General features: G+C 43.7%; 1 protein-coding gene across 2 annotated transcripts in view; it reads left to right on the forward strand.

The window, feature by feature from the left end:
• The window catches only part of ST6GAL1 (ST6 beta-galactosamide alpha-2,6-sialyltranferase 1), a 153,026-nt gene that overhangs the window by 34,646 nt on the left and 93,202 nt on the right, over positions 1 to 25,178 (forward strand). For both annotated transcript variants that reach the window (XM_010853906.1, XM_010853907.1), the window contains exon 2: positions 9,788 to 9,926. The gene's annotated coding sequence lies outside the window, so the exon portion shown is untranslated. The remainder of the gene's footprint in view (positions 1 to 9,787; positions 9,927 to 25,178) is intronic.

The raw sequence follows: 25,178 nt of genomic DNA on the forward strand, positions 1-25,178 counted from the left end.
TCCTTTGCTTTTCGCTTCTCTTCTTTTCACAGCTATTTGTAAGGCCTCCCCAGACAGCCATTTTACTTTTTTGCATTTCTTTTCCATGGGGATGGTCTTGATCCCTGTCTCCTATACAATGTCATGAACCTCCGTCTACAGTTCATCAGGCACTCTATCTATCAGATCTAGTCCCTTAAATCTATTTCTCACTTCCACTGTATAATCATAAGGGATTTGATTTAGGTCATACCTGAATGGTCTAGTGGTTTTTCCTACTTTCTTCAATTTAAGTCTGAATTTGGCAATAAGGAGATCATGATCTGAGCCACAGTCAGCTCCTGGTCTTGTTTTTGCTGACTGTATAGAGGTTCTCCATCTTTGGCTGCAAAGAATATAATCAATCTGAGTATAATATAATCAAACATAATATAATATAATCAAATTATGGGAGTAGGTCTGATCTTTACAAGGATTATGTAACAATAATTTATCCTGCCTGAGGACAGTCTCTGGATTAAACCTTTTGGCTAATTCTGTTATCTTAAAATGTAAATTATGGGAGTAGGTCTGGTGAGGTCATTACAACCTCCAGACATTCTTTGGATTCACTGGAGAGTATATAACTCCATTGCTAACACTAGCAAGTGGGTACTCTTTCTGCCCCCTTCTGATGCCTATGTCAGAAGCTTTCTCTATCTCCTTTATACTTTAATAAAACTTTATTACACAAAAGCTCTGAGTGATCAAGCCTTGTCTCTGGCCCCAGATTGAATTCTTCTCCTCCAGAGGCCAAGAATCCCAGCGTCTTTGTGTGGTTCAGCAATAACCGTTCACTATCCCATTAATAAAAATAAAGACTAAAAAAAAAAAACACGCGTATTCAGGGAATAAGAAGGAACTCTTGGAAATTAAAAGTATGATAGCAGAAATAAATGAATTGAGAGAGGGTTTGGAATATAAAGTTGAAGAAACCTTGTAAGAAGTAAAAAAAAAAAGGCTGTGATGTGAAAAATAAGAAAGGATCATTCTAAGAAGTTCAACATCTGAATAGTAGGACTTATACAAAAAGAGAATAGAGCTAATAGAAGGGAAGAGTCATCAAAGAAACAATGGGAAAAAAAAATTCCCAGAACTGAAGGACATGGCTTCTTGATTAAAAAACTCATTTGAGTATCCAGAGTTAAGAATGAGAAAGGACAGATACCAAAGCATATCATTCTTGGGGGGATAGGGGAAAGAAGAAAAGCCTGTTGGCACAGGAAAACAAAAACAAAACCAACCTCAAACTGATTATATGTAAGATCTAAGATAAGAATTATATATAAGATTATATACAAGATCTAAGATAAGAATCTTAGTCTATGCTAGAAGCCAGAAGAGAATGAAGCCACACCTTTAAAATTCTGAGATAATTTGTTTCCAACTGAGGATTTATACTGAGACAAATTATTAATCAAATGTAAGGGTGGGACAATGGCATTTTCATGTATGAGAAGTCTCAATTATTTTACTTCCCTTTCTGAAGGAAGCTATTATGGATATGTTCCTTCACATTTAGAGAGTAAATTAAGACGGAAATAAATGAATTCTTCCTTTCAGCTCCAAGAGCAACCAGCTCAGGTTGGAGTAGGAGAACAGAAGTTTCCAGAGGGGAGAGCTCCAAGAAACTGAAAACAACAAAAAAAAGAATTGTTGAAAAGTTGAGGCCTAAATTAGTGATAGCTATCTAGAAAATTCAGCAAATTAACAGAAGAGACAATAGTGGCCTCCAGAAATGACAACTAAGAAATGTACACAAAGTGGATTAATCATAACATGGCTCCATGGCCCAGCTGTGAACAATCATTTATCTGGTCATAACTATGAAGCTTCTAGTGTTGACTTAATTAAAAAAAAAAATGGCATAAAGCTTTTAGGAGAATGTGGGAAGGAGAAGAGGTCTGTAGGATGTGGTTAAAAAAAGAGCTAAATCCTCATTTTCTGTAGTAGGAAGTCAGTGGAGAATATTTAACACTGGAAAAAAAAATACACCCATATAAGCAGGCTATTTAGATAGATGGATATAACCAAAAGTAAATAAAAGGGTTGAGAGTCATTGCATTTGAGCAGCAGAAATTAGGGGTGTGGAGGAGTGGGGCAAGGCCTGAAATCATGTATTTGGAGGGCTTAGCGTCTCATCATGTATCCAGATTGGCACCTGAAATAAGCAGGGTAAAAATGGAGTGACCGCTGCAGAGAACATGGTAACAACACAGTCCAAGTTCTGAGCAGGAGCACCCTGCTTTGGATAGTGTGCATATGGCGGTGGCAAAAGAACTTCCCTTTTCTGGTTCTTGGAAAATCACTTTTTACTCCATTTTCTTTTTGTCGGAACCTGTATACGCTGTGCTCAACTCAATTTTAATTTCAGCTCTTTTACTGAAAGAGCTTGGCCTAGCTCTCCCCAAACGCTGGAGGGGAAGGCAGGCTAGTGTATGGAATTCTGGTTTAGTCACTCACCAGCTTTTGCCTGGGCTAGATCCTTAAGCTCTGATTCCTCATTTGAAAATAGAGAAATTCCTTGTCTCATAGGAGGGTGTGAGGAATAAATAAATAATTTACTACATAAAGTGTCTGGTACATAGTCATTACTGATATATTTAAACAAAAGAAGAGGTACATTGGATAACCCTTAGTCTAGGGTGGGCACCCCATAATGTAGGGGCCAGGCCCCACAGATGAACCATTCAGTAGGGGCAAGAGCTCTGGGAGGGGGGAATTTGGGGGGTGGTGGTGCAAATAATCCATGAAGTTTGCTGATTGTAGCAAAAGTTCTTACTGTATTTTTTTGAGTGTAGTGTCTTTTGATTAGACTGCAGGGTTCAGCAAACTTGTGGAGACCCAGATCCTGGAATGTTTTAGGCCTAAGGATCGATAAAGTGCTTAGCTTGCTGAGCTTCCAAGTCTAAACACAGAACAATTGCTCCCATCCCAGATAATGTGGAATAATGGATCCAGGGTTAATAGGATTATCTTTTACCCCAAGGCTCCTGTGTGCCTTGTGGTGATTGTTCATTTAAGCCAGGGACCTGGGATCAGGGCTCTAACTCTAGCTCTCTCATTCTCTGACTCAAAACTGAGCTCTTTACTAATGTCTTGCCAGGAGGAGGCTCACCTGTGGGTATGCTGGGCTGTGAATTTCTTAGGCTGTATTCTTGGCTCATTTTATGAACTTCTTTAGTTCTGGGTGGGATCTTTAAATCCTGGAGTTGGTCTGGAGTCAGGGCCTCACACAGTGAGGGTTACATTTGCCTCACACTTACTGGGAGCATGTGGGAGTTCATGAGGTCTAGGCAGACTCTCATTTGGTCTCTTTGTTAGAGTTTGGTTTGAGTGCTTCTGTGTCTGACTTCACACAGAGGAGGAGGGGGATTAGTTGCCAGAGGCTATAAGGTATAGGGCCAGGGCGGGCAGGAATGATGGCAGAAAGAGATCATGTGGAGAATAGACCCTGAGGAAGAGGAAGGAGGTGGGTTGGCTCGGGGAGAGAAGTGAAACTACGTCTTGATGTCAAGCCAATGATCCTTGTGGGGTGGGAGGGGGTTCCGGGAGCAGAAGATGCAGATCACAGGGGTGTCCTGCTTTAAATGGGCACTGTACTGAAACTACAAGGAAGTGCATAAGTATATAGGGGGCTCAGGGACAAGGGGGCTGCAAGGAGACCCTGGGACCAGCTGAATGTATGATCCCCATAGGGTGATAGGAAGAGTTGGTTTAAGCCACTTAATAGAAAATTCTTATAAAGAAAAACCCGAAGTCTCTATTGTTGGTTATAAATAACAAGCTCTGTTATTTATTTCTCATGTTTCTGCAAAGTACACTTGCAATCCAGAACTGTTCTTTCCCATTGCCTCATCTGTCAAAGGCCCAGTCACAGTGTTTGGAAGGAAGTGAAAAAAAGGAAGTGGAAAAAAAAAAAGAACACAAACGCTTCTGAGCAGCCGCAGTGGATGGCTACAGCCCTATCACACAACTGAGGCCCTCCCGTCTCACAGCCTTGTAGGGCTGTAGTGGGTCAGAGGCAGCTGGGATCCCTAGGGCTGGTCTAAACCGAGCTTTTCAGGGGTCCATTGAAGGGATTACAGGAAGGAACATACAAAGTACAGACGAGCCTTGCAGCCACTAGAAAGTTTCCAAGCATCTACCTTCTCTGGGGATGCAGGGTTTCCTGTCTGTCTCTCTGCGGGCCTCTGCCCTGTTCTCTTTGTTGACCAGCTTCCTTTCCCTCTGCAGGGCCCCACCGGCCTGTCACCTGATCTCACGTGTGGCATTTGCTTCTCATCTTGTGCTCACTACCTTTCCTTTAAGCTCTGAGTCTACCGCCAACTGACTGTGGTCTTTTTTTTCATAGTTGCAATGTTGAAAGCATCTGACTGATCCAACTCCCTTATTTATGGGAGAGTTGCTTTTGTTTATTAATTAATTAATTTATATTGGCGTATAGTTGATTTACGATTTTGTGTTGTTTCTGGTGTATTGCAAAGTGATTCATATATATATATTTTTTTTCCTTTTTCATATTCTTTTCCATTATGGTTTCTTAGAGGATACTGAATATAGTCTTCTATGCTACACAGTAGGACCTTGTTATCTATCCATTTTATTTATAGTAATTTGTCTGCCAATCCCTAACTCCTAATTTATCCCTCCCTCCCTTACACCTTTTTCCTCTTTGTTAACAATAAGTTTGCCTTTGTGTCTGTGAGTCTTTTTCTATTTTGTAAATAAGTTCATTTGTATCATGTTTTTAAATTCCACATATAAGTGATATTATGTGATAGTTGTCTTTCTCTGACTTACTTTACTTGGTATGATAACCTCTGGGTCTATCCATGTCGCTACAGATGGCATTATTTCATTCTTTTTGATGGCTGACTAACATAGTGTTGTTTTGAACACTGGGGTGCATGTATTTTTTCAAATTAGATATATGACTAGGAATGGGATTGCTGGATTATATGGTAAATCTACTTTTAGTTTTTCAAGGAACCTTCATACTGCTTTCCATAGTGGCTCCACCAGTTTACATTCCTGTAACAGGGAAGAACCTTTGTATTCTAATATAAGTTAGTTATTAAAGGGATGTTGCCTATAAGCTTAAATTATGCATAATGGCTCATCTCAGGGAAACTTGCCTCCCAGATAATGAGTCTTAGGCTAAAATACTTTTGTCTAGCTCATAGGAAATATTCTGACAAGGCCCATCTGTGAATGACTTCAGGAAGGAAGGAAAGAACACATTCCCTCTGGAGGCTGACTGGGATCCAGAAGTGACCAGGAAATGATTGACTTTACTCTCTCCCCTTTTAGTGTAAAAGAAGCCTAAATTCTAACTCAGGCAAGATGGTTCTTTGGGACATGAGTCTACCATCTTCTCTGTCTGCTGGCTTTCTGAATGAAGTTGTTATTCTTTGCCACAACAACTCATCTCTTGATTGATCGGCCTGTCCTGTGGTGAGCAGCATGAGCTTGGACTCAGTAACATTCCCACCCACCCACAGTGTAGGAGGGCTCCCTTTTCTCCACAGCCTCTCCAGCATTCATTATTTGTGGACTTTCTGATGATGGCCATTTTGACTGGTGTGAGGTGACACCTCATTGTAGTTTTGAGTTGCATTTCTCTAGTAGTTAGCAATGTTGAACATCTTTTCATGTGCCCATTGGCCACCTGTATGTCTTCTTTACAGAAATGTCTATTTAGGTCTTCTGCCTTTTCAACTGGGTTGTGTGTTTTTTTTTTTATTTGTTTGTTTTGTTATTGAGTTGTATGAACTGTTTGTATATTTTGGAAATTAAGCCCTTGTTGGTTACATCATTAGCAAATATTTTCTCCCAGTCTGAAGGTGGTTTTTTCCTTTCATTTATGGTTTTCTTTGCTGTACAAAAGTATATAAGTTTGATTAGGTCCCATATGTTTATCTTTGCTTTTTTTTTCTATTGCTTAGGAAGACCGACCTCAGAAAACACTGGTACTATGTATATCAGAGACTGTTCTGCCTGTGTTCTCTTCTAGGAGTTTTATGGTGTCATGTCTTGCATTTAAGTCTTTAAGCCATTTTGAGTTTATTTTTATGTATGGTGTGAGGGTGTGTCTAACTTCATTGATTTATATCAATATGGCTGTCCAACATTCCCAGTGCCACTTGTCGAAGAGACTTATCTTTGCTCCATAGTATAGTGAGTTGCTTTAAAATCAAAGTTCTACCCTTTGTCCATAAGCAGAGGCCCAAGTATTGTATAAGTGGGTAGCAGTAGGGTAGGCAGATAGAATGACTTGCCTATTTGAGTAATATGGGAGGTCTGCAAGCCATCTTCCAAAGGATTTAGAAAACAATAAAGGGACCTCACATTTCCTCACTAGTCTGCAGAATACTGTGGCCAGAGTGCACGGTGCATGGGGAGGAAAGACAGCAGGGTTGGTCTTTGCCTGGGTCACGGGGACACAGAAATCCATTCAGTCTCTTTAGACAGATTACAAGGTGTATTAACCATTTATCACTGAAGGTTTGGCCTAGAGCAAAAGACAAGTTATGAGAGGCTGGCCAGAGAGAGATGGAGAGTAGGGGCCTCCTTCATGTAAATGAGGCAGGCAGGTAAGCAGTTTCATTGTTCTCTGGCCCTGGGGGCACTTTGCTCCTGTTTCCTGGAGAAGGTTCCTTATTGGCAGCCTCCCAGATAGCCACAAGCTTAGCTGTGTTTGCAGGCAGTAACTCTTCCTGGCCTGGTTCACTTTCCCCACAGTGACTCTGGCTCTTGGTTGTTTTGTTGGTATTAATTACAGACAGCAGCAAAGTGCACAGGTGCCACAAGTGATTTTTTGTTTTTCTATCTCGCTTGATTCCTTTGTTGTTTGCTCTGTTCTGCCATGAATCTTTGTGAGATTTTGACATTTGCACCCCTCAAATGGCTCACTTCAACTTCAGTTTCATCTGATGTCAGTTCCCAGCATCTGTGCTTCCATCTGTGCTTCCTCTTATTTCTCTTAGCATCTCAGGGTCTCTTTCTTCTGGACAATATCCTTGTGTAACACCATTCCTCTCTTCATTGGATTTTTCACTTTTTCCCTCTGTACCAATTCTTACTCATGCATCCCCCCTCCCCAAAGCTTGATTAGGGGAACTCATTTTCTCATCCTGGTTCTTGTTTTAGCCTTGGCCTAAGCTGAGTGTGCGGAGAAGGCAATGGCACCCCACTCCAGAACTCTTGCCTGGAGAATCCCATGGATGGAGGAGCCTGGTGGGCTGCAGTCCATGGGGTCGCTAGGAGTCGGACACGACTGAGGACTTCACTTTCACTTTTCACTTTCATGCATTGGAGAAGGAAATGGTAACCCACTCCAGTGTTCTTGCCTGAAGAGTCCCAGGGACGGGGGAGCCTGGTGGGCTGCCGCCTATGGGGTCGCACAGAGTCGGACACAACTGAAGCGACTTAGCAGCAGCAGCAGCAAGCTGAGTATGAGTATGAAATATGAAAAACCTGGGTGCCCCAAACTCTACACTTGTTTCCACTAGAAATGTTACATGTGGTGAGCAAGGGTGTGGGTGAGGGAGGGGCTGGGGTAGGAGAGGAGTGTTAGAGGAATGGGCAGAGTTCTCCACTCCTGGGAGTTTGTGTGGTATGATAGTTCTGCAGAGAGCCTGCCAAGACTGTTCAAAAGCCCGAGAAATTTGGAAACTCTTTGACTCTGCAATTTGACTTCTTAAGACTGTGTCTTAAGGAAATAACTATGGATTTCCCCCATAGTTTTAAGGAGATGGGAATACCAGCCCACCTACGTGCCTCCTGAGAAATCTATATGCAGATCAAGAAGCAACAGTTAGAACTTGACATGGAACAACAGACTGGTTCAAAATTGGGAAAGGAGTATGTCAAAGCTGTATATTGTCACCCTGCTTATTTAACTTCTGTGCCGAGTACATCATGTGAAATGCTGGACTGGATGAAGCACAAGCTGGAAACAAGATTGTAAGGAGAAATATCAATAACCTCAGATATGCAGATACCACCACCCTTATGGCTGAAAGGGAAGAGAACTAAAGAGCCTATTGGTGAAGGTGAAAGAGGAGACTGAAAAAGGTAGCTTAAAAGTCAAAAAATTAAAAAAATGAGGATCATGGCATCTGGTCCCATCACTTCATGGCAAATAGATGGGAAACAATGGAAACAGTGACAGACTTTATTTTCCTGGGCTTCAAAATCACTGCAGATGGTGACTGCAGCCATGAAATTAAAAGACGCTTGCTCCTTGGAAGAAAAGCTATGACAAAACTAGACAGTGTATTAAAAAGCAGAGACATTACTTTGCTGACAAAGGTCCATATAGTCAAAGCTATGGTTTTTCCAGTGCTCATGTATGGATGTAAGAGTTGGACCATAAAGAAGGATGAATGCTGAAGAATTGATGCTTTTGAGTTGTGGTGTTGAAGAAGACTCTTGAGAGTCCCTTGGACTGCAAGGAGATCAAACCAGTTAATCCTAAAGGAAATCAACCCTGAATATTCATTGGCAGGACTGATGCTGAAACTCCAATACTTTGGCTACCTAATGTGAAGAGCTGACTCATTGGAAAAGACCCTGATGCTGGGAAAGATTGAAGGCAGGAGGAGAAGGGGACGATAGAGGATGAAGTGGTTGAATGGCATCACTGACTCAATAGATATGAGTTTGAGCAAACTCTGGGAGTTGGTGAAGGACAGGAAAGCCTGGTGTGCTGCAGTCCATGGTGTCACAAAGAGTTGGACATGACTGAGCGACTGAACAGCAACAACAAATGTGTAATTTGAAAAAAAAAAAAAGAGTTGAAGATGACTTAATTGTTCAGCTTTTGGGTTCAGAGGCATATACTTTTAATATGATTATTAAACCATGACTTTATTGGATCTTTGTAAGAAGTCCAGATAACAAAATAAAACCAGGAAGGGTGTGTTATCTATAGTTATCTTGGCTGGACAAGAGAGGGTAACTTTTTTCCCTCCTTTTGACAGCTACATTTTCTAAAATTTCAAGATTAAACATACATTTCTTTGGCACTAAGAAAAACAAAGTATGGGGAGGGAGGAGGGAGGAGGGTTCAGGATGGGGAACACATGTATACCTGTGGCGGATTCATTTTGATATTTGGCAAAACTAATACAATTATGTAAAATTTAAAAATAAAATAAAAATTAAAAAAAATAAAATAAAACTATCACTCAATGAAAAAAAAGAAAAACAACAATTACTTTAAAAACAAACACTAGCCACCCAGACACAATAATAACATACAGGATGAAACTTTAGATTCAGTTAAAAATGTTCCCCAATAAGTTTAGGAATTGAATTCACATTTGTAACATTATAAAGAATTTACTATAGGTCAGAGGGAGACTGTGAGCCAGTTGGATGTATTTGTTGATGGAAATCGGTTGTCCACAAACCTTAGCTAAACATTAGACTCAGGGCCAGAACTAATGCTTTCTTACTCTTGCTTTTCTTACCAATAATAGCAAGTAGCATGAGGATTAAGTGATTGTAGAAGAGTTTGCTTTGCTTAATCTGCAGCTCACTCTGAAATTGCTCAGCTCCAGAAGGGGTAGGTCTGGGTGAACAGATGGCCAAGTTGAACCCTGGGAAGGAGGCTGGAGTTCTGGAAGGGGCTCTGAAGTGGCCGGAGTGACCACGGATGGGAGGAGCAAGGGTGTTTTTCCTCCTGTGTGTATTAACATGTGTGCCTCTGATGCTTAGCCGATAACTTGTCTTTGCTTTTTTTTTTTTCCCCTTCCTGCAGGCAGTGTAGAGTGAATTGTGCTGAGATCTGCAGAGAGCAGCCCAGGGAGAAGCAGTGAAGTTGTAGACTGCAGCTGAAATGAACTGGCCCACGTGAGCCTGCCCAAGCCCTGGGGCAAGGCCTGTGTCCTATCGCTGAGGTAAGAGCCCTCAAATCCTAGCCTGGGGACCAAGAAGGTAAAATGCCTCCTGGGGTGCTGGATGGGGTGTTGGACACTTCATCCTCTCAAGAGCAGGAGATAAAGGCCACTTGTTTCTGGTTCAAACCATCAGCTTCTATTTCAGCCCAACCAGGGGCAAGGTCATTTGGTGGCCTAAGAGGTTTTGATTTTTTAGGGCAGGTCTTCTGGACTCTTAACAGAAAGTTGTGTTTTCTCAATTGCGGGTGAAATTTGAACTCCCAAGGGAATGAATTTATCCTTCAGATAAGACTGCACCAAGCTCAGGGAATGCTTAACATTGGTGCACCAGCTCTGTTCTGCTGGGGAAGTTGAGTTTTTAGGAAACACTACCTCACCCCCACCCCCCAAGGAATATAGTGACAGAAATTACCTGGAGAGGTTATTGCAAAATAGTCCACTAAGCTTCCTAAAAAATTACTTAAATTACTTAGATATGTTCTGATTATAAAAGTAAAATGGAGAAATAATGACGAGGAAGAAAAGAAGACACGGAAGAAAAGAAAACACGCCTGAAACCCTAACAGAGCTTCAGGTAGTTTCCATTAAAATTACTCTTTAGGCCTCCACGGCATGTTGGCTCTTCCTGCGTGGAGGCAGAGGGGGGAGGCGGAGGGAATACTCAAAAGCTAGGAGAACTCACCTCCCCTCTGGAGGCTATCCTGAGCTGATTTTAAATATTCCGGAATTTTGCAAATTGGTTGTTAAAAATTGGCGACTTGAAATTGGCTACAGTGGGAAAACTGATACCACTGAAATTAGCCAAGGCTGCAAACGAGGGACGTTTTGCTTTGGAGATTCTGATGGACCTCCCCCGCCCCCACTCCTGCCCCCCACGCTGGGAGGCACAGGACAGGTCACTTCACTTGTGTATCCCTCCGCTTCCTCCCCTGTGAACTCTAAGTGCTTCATAATCATTAATTGAATAAATGACTGAGTTTCTGTTCTTACTATCCCATAAAGTGAGTCCCATAAGAGTGAAAATGAAATGTTTTGCATGTTGTAAATTTTCCTGCCCGTGGAGGGGAGGGGCTTTAATTGATTGGTAAGCCTTTGGTTTATTGATGGAGACAAACTGGCTGGAACTTCTCCTTTTGGCTCTTGCTTCTGGGGAAATCTGTGAATTACTAACACCCTTTCATCCGGGCTGATGAAAGCTCTCCATTTATGGACCGACATCTGGGGCAAATTTCCTTCCTGGAAAAATCAAGAAATCAAGAGAAGTGTGAAAAGGAAGCCCGGGCGCTGCTGGACCTGAGAGCCAGGGTTGAAATCAGAGCTTTAGACTCACAGGCTCTGATGCGGGGAGGAGGGGGCGTTGGGGTTAGAGAGGAGCAGGGGCACTTCCTGCCAAATGTGAAACTTAAACAGAGGCTCTTTCTTCCAGGCCCTGCTGTCAGCAGATTAGAACTAATTAAATTAGCATAATGGAACCCCAACCTCTGCCCTCTCCCTCGCTTTCTGAACCTTCTGGCTCCTTTTCGCCACCTCCTTTAAGTAGCCTGCAAGAGGGGATGGGGAGAAGGCAGGGCACCAGGGTACTGTGTAGAACTGTAGTTTGGAAAATTACAAAAGTAGAAAGGACTGTAGAGGCCATCTGGTCCCACACTTTCATTTTAAGAAGCCTGGTCCCACAGCTGTGGTTAGCAGTTGTAGTTGCTGAGGAGAAGGTGTGTGCTCCAGGGGAGGGAGGGATACCGGTTGTGAGAGGGTGCTGCTCCCGAGGCCATGTGCTCACTGAGCCTTGTCTGCACCTGGCAAGGGCACAGGTGGGTGTCCTCCAGGTGCCAGCCCTGCCTCCCCCCGCCCCCAGACCCTCATCTGTATCTGACAAGCCCTTCTGGTACTCTTAGAGTTAAGTCCTCTTCCTTCATCAGGAGCTTGGCTTTCTAGGTCAGTGAAACAAGCTGAGAAGATGTTATCTGAGGACCTTTTAAGGTATATATATATACACTTGGAAGGGTAGAGAAGGGCGTTGATTGAGCTCATGGTGGCGTAAGGTGCCCTGCTTCTGTTTTGGAGACATTTGATTTAGGTTTGAGCCAGGCTTCACAGTAGCTGCATGATTACCTTGTCTTTCTGACTCAGTTTCCTCGTTTGTAAACTGGGCTGAGTAACACCTACCTTGAGTGAAGGTTAATAATTATAATTTTTTTTTTCCTTTTGCTGGCTTAGTCTCTATGTCACATCCTATTCCTCTGAGACCCCATTGACTGTAGCCCGCCAAGCTCCTCTGTCCATGGGTTTTCCCAGGCAAGAAGACTGGAGGGGGTTGCCATTTCCTTCTCCAGGGGATCTTCCCAACCCAGCGATTGAACCTGGGTCTCCTGCATTGCAATCAGATTCTGTACCACTGAGCCACCAGGGAAACCCAGATTAATGATTATTTTTATAATGTTCTGCCCACAAGGTAGCTGCTTATTAGATGACAACCATCACGTTTTTCCCATGCAACTTTATTGAGATATAATTGAGAGAAAAAAACCTGCATATATTTAAGTCGTGAAACTTAGTGAGTTTTGACATATGCATAAACTTATGAAATTTTCCACACAAATCAGTGAACATAACCATTATCCTCCCGTTTCTTCCTTCACCTAATCCTTCCCTTCTGCCCCCTCTGTGTCCTGCCTCCCATCCCTGCTGCTGCTGCTGCTAAGTCGCTTCAGTCGTGTCCGACTCTGTGCGACCCCATAGAAGGCAGCCCACCAGGCTCCACCGTCCCTGGGATTCTCCAGGCAAGAACACTGGAGTGGGTTGCCATTTCCTTCTCAAATGCATGAAAGTGAAAAGTGAAAGTGAAGTCGCTCAGTCATGTCTGACTCTTAGTGACCCCATTGACTGCAACCTACCACGCTCCTCCATCCATGAGATTTTCTAGGCAAGAGTATTGGAGTGGGGTGGCATTGCCTTCTCCAGCCTCCCATCCCTAGACAACCACTAATCTGCTTTATTGCTGTAAATTGGTTTGCATTTTTTAGAACTTTACATAAATTGCATAATACAGCATATTTTCATCTTACACTCACCATAAGTATTTTGATACTTATCTGTGCTTGTGCATCAGTAGTTCTTTCCTTAGGAGAAGGCAATGGCAACCCACTCCAGTACTCTTGCCTGGAAAATCCCATGGACGGAGGAGCTTGGTAGGCTGCAGTCCATGGGGTCGTGAAGAGTCGGACACGACTGAGCGACTTCACTTTCACTTTGCACTTTCATGCATTGGAGAAGGAAATGGCAACAGACTCCAGTGTTCTTGCCTGGAGAATCCCAGGGACGGGGGAGCCTGGTGGGCTGCCGACTATGGGGTCGCACAGAGTTGGACACGACTGAAGCGACTTAGCAGCAGCAGCAGCTATTCAGATCTTTTGTTCATTAAATGAAATTGGACTGTCTTCTTGTGATTGGATCGTAAAAGTTCTTTATATATTCTACAGACCAGTGTTTTTAATTGGAGACTTTGCAAATATATTTTCTAATTCTGTGACTTGCTTTTGGTGGGAAGCAGTAACACATTAGCAATTACAATTCAGTTGAATAGTGCTGTGCTCAGGGAGTACAAAGGAAGATCAGTAATCTTAGGATGCGAAGTCAGGGAATCTTTCAGGAGGTAAAGGTATGTGAATTGGGGCTTAAAGGAAATTATACGTTAGCTAGGCAGGAGAAGGGCAGTGTAGGTAGGAATTTGTATGTGCAAAGGCACGGATATGTGCAACATCATGGTGCAGGCCCAATTGTAAGCCATTTGATTGGAGCCCTGGGATTTGGCGAGTGGAAGAATGTGGTGTGGGCTGGAATCCCAGATGCCCTGCTACTGGCTGTGCACCTCTTTTATTTATTTATAACTTTTAATTTTGAAACAATTATAGGTTCAGTTGTAGTTGCAAAGATAGTACAGAGAGGTCTAGTGTATCCTTCAGTTTCTTCCCCTGGTTTCATCTTACACAGTTATAGTACAGTATCAAAACCAGGAATCTGAGTTTGGGTACAGCTGTGCGTGGAACAATGTCTCATTTTCTCACATGTTTAGATTAGTGGAGCCACCTCTGCAATCAAGGTGCAGAACTATTCCACACAGAGGTCTCCCTCATGCCACCCATTCATTGTTATGCTGGGTTGGCCCTTTCTCGCTTTTCTCATCCCTATAATTTTGTCATTTTCAGAGTGTTCTGTAAATAGAGTCATATAATATGCAATCTTCTGAGACTGGCTTGTTTTCATTCATCAGAATGTACTTCAGGTCCCTCCAGGTTGTTGAGAGTACCAATAGTTAGCTCTTTTTTTTTTAATGATGGGTGTTATTCCATTGTATGAATGTGTCAGTTTCACTATTGATCCATTGAAGGACATTTGGGTTGTTTCTAGTTTTTGACTATAACAGATTCAACTGCTGTAAGCAGTTTTGCACAAGTTTTTATATGAACATCAAATTTTATTTTTCCAAAAAAAAGAAACTCCCCAATTTGTGTGTGTGTGTATTTTTCCAGGATAAATGCTCAGGAGGGCAGTTGCTGAGTTGTATGGCAAGTGTGTTTTTAATTTTTTAAGGAACTGCCTAACTATTTTCTAGAGTGACTGTATGGTTTTCTGTCCCCACCGGCAATGTAGGAAAGATGTACTTTTCCACCTCATCAGCATTTGCAGCATCCTTTTTTATTTATTTTATTTTTCATTGGAAAAAAGCACTCTAGTTCATCAATTTGAACACAAACATTTCTTCAAAAATTAAGAAAAAAAAAGCTTTTTATTTTACATTGGAGTATAGCCAATTAACAATGTGACAGTTTCAGGTGAACAGCAAAGGGACTCAGTCATACATACACATGTATGCATTCTCTCTCCAAGTCCCCTCCCATCCAGGCTGCCATGTAATATTGAGCAGAGTTCCGTGTACTATACAGTAAGTCCTTGTTGATTATCTATTTTAAATATAGCAGTGTGTACTTGTCCATCCCGAACTCCCTACTGAATGAAGTAAATCAGACAGAGAAAGAGCAGTATTTTATGACAGCCCTTATATGTGGAATCTAAAAAGAAATGATACAAATGAACTTACAAAACAGAAAGAGACTCTCAGGCTTTGAGAATGAACTTATGATTGCCAAGGGAGGGAGTGGCAGGGCAGGATGGGAGAATAGTTAGGGGGTGTCTTCTTTTTAATATCAGTTGTTCTAATAGGTGTGCAGTGGTAGCTCATTGTGGTCTTCATCTGTGTTTCTCTAGTGGCTGGTTGTGTAACTCTTTCCCTTTCTGCTCTCGGGTTGGCTGTGATAATCTTGACCCCAGCCTGTACTTTTTAAATGTGAGAAGCAAAAGGAAGCTGACAGCCCCCTCCCACCGTTTGTCTTGGAAGTCTGGCTTCCTTGGAAGCTGCCTTGGAAGTCTGGCTTCACTTGTTTTCTGATCCAGTTACCTGGCTATAGGATCTTTCTTCATTGTCCTGAGTGGCTCTAGGAAAGTGATAGTTTATAGACTTGTGTGTTTTTTTCAGGAGAGGGTTTTTTTTTTTTTTCTTTTCTATTGTTTTCCCACAGATGAGCAAACAACCTGTGCTGATATTTTACTAGCCTCTGGGGTAAGTTCTCCTCCATTCCTTCCTTCCTTGGTCCCCATGTGCCAAAATACGTACTTCCTGGCAGCTGAGATGAAGAAACGTCTGGATCTGACTCCGAATGAGTTTTCTCAGTGTTTGGAGGTCTGAGGTGCCAAGGGAGGCTGCCACGGCCTCAGGCCCTCTCTGTGCTTGGGATCGTCTCTTCTTTTTACTTATAGGTGGAGAGGTGGCTTCAGTGTGCTGGGAAAAATAATAATGGTAGCTAAGAATTACACAGCAATCATACTGGATAACAAGTGCTTTGTGCTTTTTCCGATTTAATTCCCATGACAAACTGACAGATGCAGAGCCTCAGATTCCTTACCTGTAAACAGGGCAGTAACCATACCTAGTGGGTAGATTGGGAAGGATAAGTAGGGGTGGTATAGTGACTTACCCAAGAGAATGCTGGTTCCTTCTCCTCTACAGAGGCCCTTAAGAATTATGAATACTCAGCTGCACGGCAGTACTGCACTGAAAGAAAACGAGGTGTCTGTATACCTTGTCCCACTTTAATCAAAGATGAGTGTCCATTCACTCAATCAGCATTCAGTCAACTTTAAGAATGTAAGGTGTGCTTGCTTCTGTACTAGGCACCATGAGCCCTAGAGCTACAGTCCTTGACCTCATACAGCATGTGGTCTACAGAGAGAAATATGAATTGATTAATAACACAACCAAGTGTATACTCATGGACTGTGGATTTCTATAAAGGAAATTCTGTGGTGCTGGGTGAGTTAACCAGTCTGAGGTCGGAGGATGCCTCCTTGGGAAAGTGATTCTGTTTAAGGCTAATAATAAGGCTTAGGAGTCTTATTCCTTAGCCTTGATCTACTGCAGAGGACCTTGTGGAACATTCTACAGGATCATTTCACTTTCTGCTGTGTCCTGACTATAGACTGACCCAATGCACGGTCATCCTAGCGCTCTCCCCACCCCAACAACCCAGGCTGTTTTGTGAGGTTACTCATCCCTCATTTATAGCTGCTGCTGATCCCATGGGGATGGAGACTAAGCTCAGGGTCACACCTCACAGGGTTGGGTCATCATTTTTTGTTGTTTCTTTGTTTTTGAATGTTCTCATGACTCAGCCAACTTATTACTCAACCAAACACAGTGAGCCACCATGGTAGAGTTATTCATCACATGGGTTTTTTAAAAACCATCTTTATTGAGATAGGATTTGTATTCCATGAAATTAACTTGCTTTAAGAATAAATTCAGTGATTTGTAGTAAATTTACTGGGTTGCACAACCATCACTAAAATCCACTTTTAGAACATTTCCATCATCGGTTGGGTCATCTTCAACTGGAAAAATCAAGAAATTATTTTTCATGGTAATAGATCCGTAATTATTTTTTATGGAATTAGTTCTGTGCTCCCTGTAGAAGGATCTCATTAATTAATTCAGTTAGTATTTACTGAGAGCCTGCTGGAGACCACAGCTGCGCTAGGTGCAAAAGGCAATAAAGAGAAACAAACAGAGATGGAGGCTGACAAGCTTCCTGTTGAAGATACATTGTTAGATGTGATCTACCTGCAGGTTGGGCTTCCTTGGCAACTGACAGTAAAGAATCTGCCTGCCAGTGCAGGAGATGTAGGTTTGATTCCTGGTTCAGGAAGACCCCCTGGAGAAGGAAATGGCAACCTACTCCAGTATTCTTGTCTGGGAAATCCTGTAGCCAGGGGAGCCTGGTGGGCTACAGTCCATGGGGTCGCACAGAGTTGGACAGGACTTAGCAACTAAATAACAGCCTGCAGGTTATAGGTTACCTGTGGCTGCTGCAGGGCAGGTGATAGTTTTCTATCTGTGGCTCCTAATTGATGAGGCAAGGGCCATGCTTTTGCAATACCTGCTGATTGCACTGAAATTACTGGCCAAGCTGGAGGGAAGCATACTCTCCAATATCCGCACACAGCTGTAAGCTTTGGCAAGAGTGGTTGCAGGATCTGGGAAGAGAGGAGATTGCGGGTGCTGTTTGCAGTGTGAAGATTCCACAGGTGGACTTGGGGTGAGTGGTGAGGTGTACTGAAGGAGGAAAAGAGTGCCAGGAAAGTCAGGGATGGTTGGCTGTTCAGGTGGCCTAGGGGCGCATCTGCATACAGTGGGGTGGTGATTGGGGCAAGGTGGGAGGTTTGGATACTAGACTGAGGAATTTGGACTGGCTGGAGCAAACAGGGAAGATGCTATTTCAAGTCTCCAAGGAGGGGAGCGTGACTATTCAGAGCTGGGCTTGGGTGAGTAATCTCGTGTTATCTGAGGGATGAGAAGTGGGCATGGGTTAGGAGGTTCGTAAGTATCCTAATGTTAGGTGATGTGGACTTGGTGTGAACAGGGGAAGTGGGGCAAGGAAAGAAGAAGTGGATGGGAGAGAAGATTCTGCCAGGTAGGGGAGAAAACCTCTCTGTCCCAACTTCTTCTCTTAAGGTCCATACCTGCTTTACCCATCTGCCTGTGGTACTTCAACCAGCCCCTCAGATTCAGCCTGTCCAAAGCCAGGCTCCACAGCATCCTCCCTGTCATGCTTTACCCTTGCCTGGTGTGCTTTTCTCTCCCCTCCATGCCTCTCCTTGTTCTACTCCTCTTGCCCAGGAGGAAGGAGAGGAACCAGAAAGAAGTGGAACACTTATCCTGGTGGAAGGTAGCACCATTGAAGGTAGTAGTGAGAGATTTCCAGGGAGGGAAGTGCCAGAAGTCAACAAGGTGCGTGAGTGCAGACACTGAAGAAGGGCTGGGGACTCAGGGCTGGTACTCAAGGTGAGTGAGGTCCCTTGGCCGCAAAGTTTAAGGAGGCCCTGGCTGTGAACCCTGTGTTGCATAACCCTGAAACGAGAGTCCTAGACCAGGTTCCTGCAGAAAACTGGTGGTTGGGAGGATGCCAGCAACTTTGGAGAAAGCATTAGCTTTCAGAAAGTTAAGGACCGAGGGTGGAACTGTTTCTTCAGAAGATTGCCTTCAGTAGGAAGCTTCCTGAAGCTGCCTGGGGGCCTGCCTGTCTACTTCTTCCTTACTGCAGGATGGCCCCTTAGGGTCTCTACAGATTCCCTAGGCTTCCTGGACCACAACGTGAAGACCACTGCTTAGATCTAGCTCCACTTCTTATCAGAGAATTCTGAGACCCAGAGAAATATGTGACTTGTCTAGGGCCACACATGGAGAGGTGACCATAGGAGTCGTCTTTATCTTCCTTTGATGTGTGACCTTTAGTTACTTTATCTTCTCTTTTCACTGTTCCTCCCAATCTCCTTCTCCCTCCTCTACCAATGAAAATTGCCAACAGCTGATACTCAAGGACTTTGTTGGAAGACTGAGGGCTAATTCTGAGAAGTTCATTTCTAAAGTGCCTGCTATTTAGCATTCTTTTAGGGGCTATTCCATTTATTATTCCTATAAGAACCATTATAAGTAGTTGTCATTGTCCCATTTTCTTGATGAGAAGACTGAGGTTCAGGAGGATAAGGGGCTGGCTTAGATTTGCATAGTTACTAACTCATGCTGCCTGATACCCACTACGTATTTCTTTATTCATACAACTGAGTGCCTGGAAGCCAGGCACTGGTTTGGTGCTGATATGGTACAACCAAGGGCTTCCCTGGTGGCTCAGTGGTAAAGAATCTCCCTGTGATGTGGGAGACAAAGGTTCGATCCCTGAGTCAGAAAGATCTCCTGGAGAAGGAAATGGCATGCTGCTTCAGTATTCTTGCCTGGAAATTTCCATGGACAAAGGAGCCTGGTGGGCTACAGTCCATGGGGTCACAAAAGAGTCAGACGCAACTTAATGACTGAACTATAACAACAGCAAAACAATGGTACAAACAAGGAGACAAAAATCCTACTGAAACCTACTCTATTTGTCTTCCTGCTCCTGCAGGGGATCAGCCTGTGCTTCCTCAGGTCCCCTACCTCAGGGTCTCTGGGCCGCCTGTGGTAGCTGCTGTGTTTTGGGCTGTTGCTGAGATGCTGTCCACAGCTAAATTCGTTCCTCAACCAGTATGTCTTACAGCCTCCTTTCTCTGTGCCTCTGGATCGAGGAAACTTTCCACTTGAATCATTCAGAGGCTATACGGGCAGTTTATTCCTCAAGGAACATGGTTTTGCTTCAGTTCTTAGCTTTATCATCAGCCATTTCATTTGGCCACAACCCCTGAGCAGAACTGTGACTCAGCCCCATGATTTAGCCCTGATAGACAAGTTATTTTGGCCTCCTCAGCCCCAGTGAGAATTTGGACTCAATGTTTTCACTTGTCACTTTAGACTGTTTGCCAGAGTTTGTGGAAAAAGGAGTGTATTAATGCCTTTGCTGGGAATGGCTGTGCCTTGCCAGGTTGTCATGTGAGCCCTCTGAAAAGTCCTGGGCTGCAAGGCCCCCAGCGCTCCTAGGCCCAGGGGCTTAGGTGGGAAATGTGATCCTGTCCTACAGAAACTGCAAACAGCCACGGAGGGCAGAGAGAAACTTGGAAGGGGTGGATCAGGGTCTCACCTAGGAGTTCACAACTGCTTAGTGAGTGTCTCATGGGGCTGACTCCATCCTGGTGCTTCAGGGGCACCCGCCTTTCTTTGAATGTCCTTTAGTCTGGTGGCCTCCTCCCCTCTAAGACAAAATGAACATATTAAAATCAGTTTAGTAATATTTAGAGAACCATTTTACATTGGATGCTATGCTGGCCACTTGAAATAAGTGATGTAGTTTTAATCTTTAGAACAAATCTTTGAGGTAAAGCTTGTTAGCTCTGTGTAAAGGATGAGAAAACAGCCTCTGAGAGGTGGAATGAATTACACAAGGTCGTGTAAGTAGTAAAGAATGGAGATGGGATTCTAATCCAGAGTCATCTGGCTTTGAGGATGCCTTTGAGGACACCATGAGCCACCAGACATAAAATAATTCCTCCTCTTTCCTTTGGTTTGTTCCTACAGTTGGTCTCAGCTCCTCCGTCTCTCATTTTGTGGTTCTCATCACCCTGTAAGCGGGGACTTGACTAGAGTTCAGTGTCAGTTGGGTCAAGGTTTGGTGGAGTAGATGGTGGGGCTCCAGGCCAGCGTAAGGGTGAGGATAAATGGCTCTGGCTCCTTCCCCTCTGTCAGCCGAAATGACTCCTCTTCATGCTTTACCAAAGCTCCTTTTTAGTGCCAGGAGCTCAACTCTGAGTTTAGGGAAGATTATCTAGCAACATCACTTGCTTGCTTGGAAAACCTCCTTAATGTCTGAGCAGATAATCCTGTTGAACCCCGTTTCTCATCTCTGCAGCTCTCATACCTTTACCCTTCACAGCTTAATATTTCTTAAGTAAAACAGGCCCACTTTCATGACTCAGCCTTTGCACTGTTTTTTCCCCCTGCTGTTGGGCATACCTTTTTCTGCCTGGTAAACTCCTATTCATCCTTCAAAACCCAGAGTGAACATTACCTTTTCTGACTTCTGAGTTGGCACCACCCCCAGCCCTTAGTTCTTGATACCTTGCATGATCTTTCCGCCTTTCAGTTTATGGATCTTCCCCTTTCTCTAAGGCCTCAGGAATAGGGACTGGACCCTATTTATTTCTATATCACCTGTACTTGGGTAATATATTTGTGTGAACAAATGAATGAAGGCTTATCAATTAAACTATTAAATATGAGTTACAGGTGGCCGCACTAACTGAAAATCCCAGGGACTTTAGAGAAAGAGAAGTGATAGGCTAAAGCTGTGGGGCTCTTGATTCATTGACAGGTGAACCAGATTGTGTGCTAGGAGCATTCCTGAAAATGAGCCCCACTGCAGAAAGAGAGGGTCCCAGAGGAAAGAAGTGAAGCCTCACAGTTGGGGAGCGAAGCACCCAGCCTGCAGTCTCAAACTCTCCCCAGCCTGCCTCCCAGGAAACCTGGGTGCTCACCGGGAGAAAAATTGGGCATTCTGAATATTCCCAAAAGGAAGGGGAGGTGGGTGGCATGTAGGGGAAGAACCAGAAGCAGAGGCAGGAGGAAATCCAGGTTAACCTTTCTTTCCTTAACTGTGGTACTGGGGGCATCTTGTTGGCCAGGGCTTCTGCCCCATGGTGGCTCCTGAGGATGCAATATGAGCTGAGTCTGAGTGAATTTGGAGCTAGGACCTGGATATGTAGGCCATTCTGTGCCACTGGGCCTCATGCCCATTTAATTCTGCCTTCTCTAATTGCTGCGTGTAGGCACTTAGACTTTAGACATGGTCAGATCTGAGTTTAAATAAATCCTTGTCTTCAGTTCAGTCACTCAGTCATGTCCGATTCTTTGCGACCTCATGAACTGCAGCACGCCAGGCCTCCCTGTCCATCACCAACTCCCAGAGTCCACCCAAACCCATGTCCATCGAGTAGATGATGCCATTCAACCATCTCATCCTCTGTTGTCCCCTTCTCCTCCTGCCCTCAATCTTTCCCAGCATCAGGGTCTTTTTCAATGAGTCAGCTCTTCGCATCAGGTGGCCAAAGTATTGTAGTTTCAGCTTCAACATCAGTCCTTCCAGTGAACACCCAGGACCAGTCTCCTTTAGGATGGACTGGTTGGATCTCCTTGCAGTTCAAGGGACTCTCAGGAGTCTTCTCCAATACCACAGTTAAAAAGCATCAATTCTTTGGCGCTCAGCTTTCTTTATAGTCCAACTCTCACATCCATACATGACCACTGGGAAAACCATAGCTTTGACTAGACAGACCTTTGTTGGCAAAGTAATGTCTCTGCTTTTGAATATGCTGTCTAGGTTGGTGATAACTTTCCTTCCAAGGAGTAAGCGTCTTTTAATTTCATGGCTACAGTCACCATCTGCAGTGATTTTGGAGTCCAAAAAATAAAGTCTGACACTATTTCCACTGTTTCCCCATTTTTATGCCATGAAGTGATGGGACCAGATGCCATGATCTTAGTTTTCTGAATGTTGAGCTTTAAGCCAACTTTTTCACTCTCCTCTTTCACTTTCATCAAGAGGCTTTTTAGTTCCTCTTCACTTTCTGCCATAAGGGTGGTGTCATCTGCATGTCTGAGGTTATTGATATTTCTCCCGGCAATCTTGATTCCAGCTTATGCTTCTTCCAGCCCAGCGTTTCTCATGATGTACTCTGCATATAAGTTAAATAAGCAAGGTGACAATATACAGCTTTGACGTATTCCTTTTCCTATTTGGAACCAGTCTGTTGTTCCATGTCCAGTTCTAACTGTTGCTTCCTGACCTGCATACAGGTTTCTCAAGAGGCAGGTCAGTTGGTCTGGTATCTCCATCTCTTTCAGAGTTTTCCACAGTTTATTGTGATCCACACAGTCAAAGGCTTTGGCATAGTCAATAAAGCAGAAATAGATGTTTTTCTGGAAACTCTGTTGCTTTTTCGATGATCCAGAGGATGTTGGCAATTTGATTTCTGGTTCCTCTGCCTTTTCTAAAACCAGCTTGAACATCTGGAAGTTCACGGTTCATGTATTGTTGAAGCCTGGCTTGGAGAATTTTGAGCATTACTTTATTAGCGTGTGAGATGAGTGCAATTGTGTGGTAGTCTGAGCATTCTTTGGCATTGCCTTTCTTTGGGACTGGAATGAAAACTGACCTTTTCCAGTCCTGTGGCCACTGCTGAGTTTTCCAAATTTGCTGGCATATTGAGTGCAGCACTTTCACAGCATCATATTTCAGGATTTGAAATAGCTCAACTGGAATTCCATCACCTCCACTAGCTTTATTCACAGTGATGCTTTCTAAGGCCCACTTGACTTCACATTCCAGGATGTCTGGCTCTAGGTCAGTGATCACACCATCGTGATTATCTGCGCTGTGAAGATTTTTTTGTACAGTTCTTCTGTGTATTCTTGCCACCTCTTCTTAATAACTTCTGCTTCTGTTAGGTCCATATCATTTCTGTCCTTTATTGAGCCCATCTTTGCATGAAATGTTCCCTTGTCTTGGGCACTTTAATTTTGAATTGTGTAGCACTGAGCAAAAATAAGAGAGTTGTTATGGATCAGTGAGCCATATCAGGATCAGTGATCACTATCTACAGGCTTTCTGCTAAGTGGTTTATGGCATACCCTAAAGATAGGTGTCATCGTTCTGAAGTCACAGATACATGACTAAGGTTCAGATAGGCTAAATACGTTGCCTAAAGTCACACAGTGAGTAAATGATACAACGTGTAGTGGACCCAGGTTTGCACACTTGATCCACTAGGCCTCCAGCCTCCAGGTTGTGTGATCTTAGTCACCTGGGGCTCACTGATTCAGTCTGGTTGGGGTGGGGTCTGGGGAGCAATGTATATAGCAGGTACTCGAGATGGTATTAAGGTCTAGCAAGTTCAGGAAATACTATGTGGTACTTTCCTGCCTGTAAGGTGTGGGTCATGGCTGGCCTGCAATAACTATTAGCTGTGACTATTGTGACATGAATTAACTGAGATGATATTTTATCATAGGAGCTTCCTGGGTGGCTCAGTGGTAAAGAATCTGTCTGCCATGCAGGAGATGCAGGTTCGATCCCTGAGTTGGGAAGATGCCCTGGAGGAGGGCATGGCAACACACTCCAGTATTCTTGCCTGGAGAATTCCATGGATAGAGGAGTCTGACAGGCTATTGTCCATAGGGTCTCAAAGAGTTGGGCACAACTGAAGCAACTTAGCATGCAGTGTATTTTATCGTGCAAAGACTTTCGTCTTTTAAAAATTCATTAGTCTTAGAACTAAAACTTAGAAGTTAAGAGAAGTAGATTCTGAATTGTGAATCTACAATCTAAAACTGTATACTCAGAACTATCTGTACATGAAATGAGCTGCCTTCAGAGATACCTGTTCCTCCCGTTAAAGAAATCGGCTATACCACAAAGCCGGTGTGCTTTAAGGACCTAGGGCCAGGTTAGTGACTGCCCTCTGCACGCACATGCTGCGGAGGATTTGGGTGTGTGAAGGTTCAACAGAGGTGAAGTTGAGGAGCTATGCAAAGTCAGAACGGATTATAACCCTGGAAGGGAAAGCAGGAAGGAGGAGTGGCAGAAGCCAAAGCGAGTAGATATTCAGGGGCCATTGCTTCCAGCAATGTGTCCTGGGCAACCTGCACTCTCTTCCATAGCTTCTGAGTCACCAGAACCCCAGTCCTGCCATCAGGGCTCTGAGCACTTTATGTTTCGCAGGAAATGCTGGTGGGCACATGTCTTTCTATCTCTTCCCAGGATTCCCAGGTCTTCCTGTCTTTAAGTTCTCAAAGCCTATCCTGTGAGCACATACATTACAGATCATAGTCTGGAAATCTTGTCTCATCAGAGCCTGGAGGAAGGCTCAACCCCTTACCTTGGGCCATTGACCTTTTGTCTCCAACCTCAACCTTTGATGATAAAACTCAGCATAGGGATTCCTCTGGTAGACCAGTGGTTAAGACTTCACCTTCCAATGCAGGGGGTGCAGGTTCGATCCTGCTAAGGATCCCTTAGCATCCAGGGAGCTAAGATCCCACATGCCTCGTGGCCAGGAAACCAAAACATAAAGCAGAAGCAGTTAAAAAAAAAAAAAAAAAAACACCTCAGCATAAGCTTTCTTACAGACTAAGAGCAGTCATTAAGACCCTGCTAGAAGGAAACCAGCTGAATGATTGCCTACGCTAGATTCTAAGATCCATGACGTTATTAATAGCTGCCACCT

Source organism: Bison bison, unplaced genomic scaffold (assembly GCF_000754665.1).
Source record: "Bison bison bison isolate TAMUID 2011002044 unplaced genomic scaffold, Bison_UMD1.0 scf7180017864333, whole genome shotgun sequence".
NCBI lineage: Eukaryota > Metazoa > Chordata > Mammalia > Artiodactyla > Bovidae > Bison > Bison bison.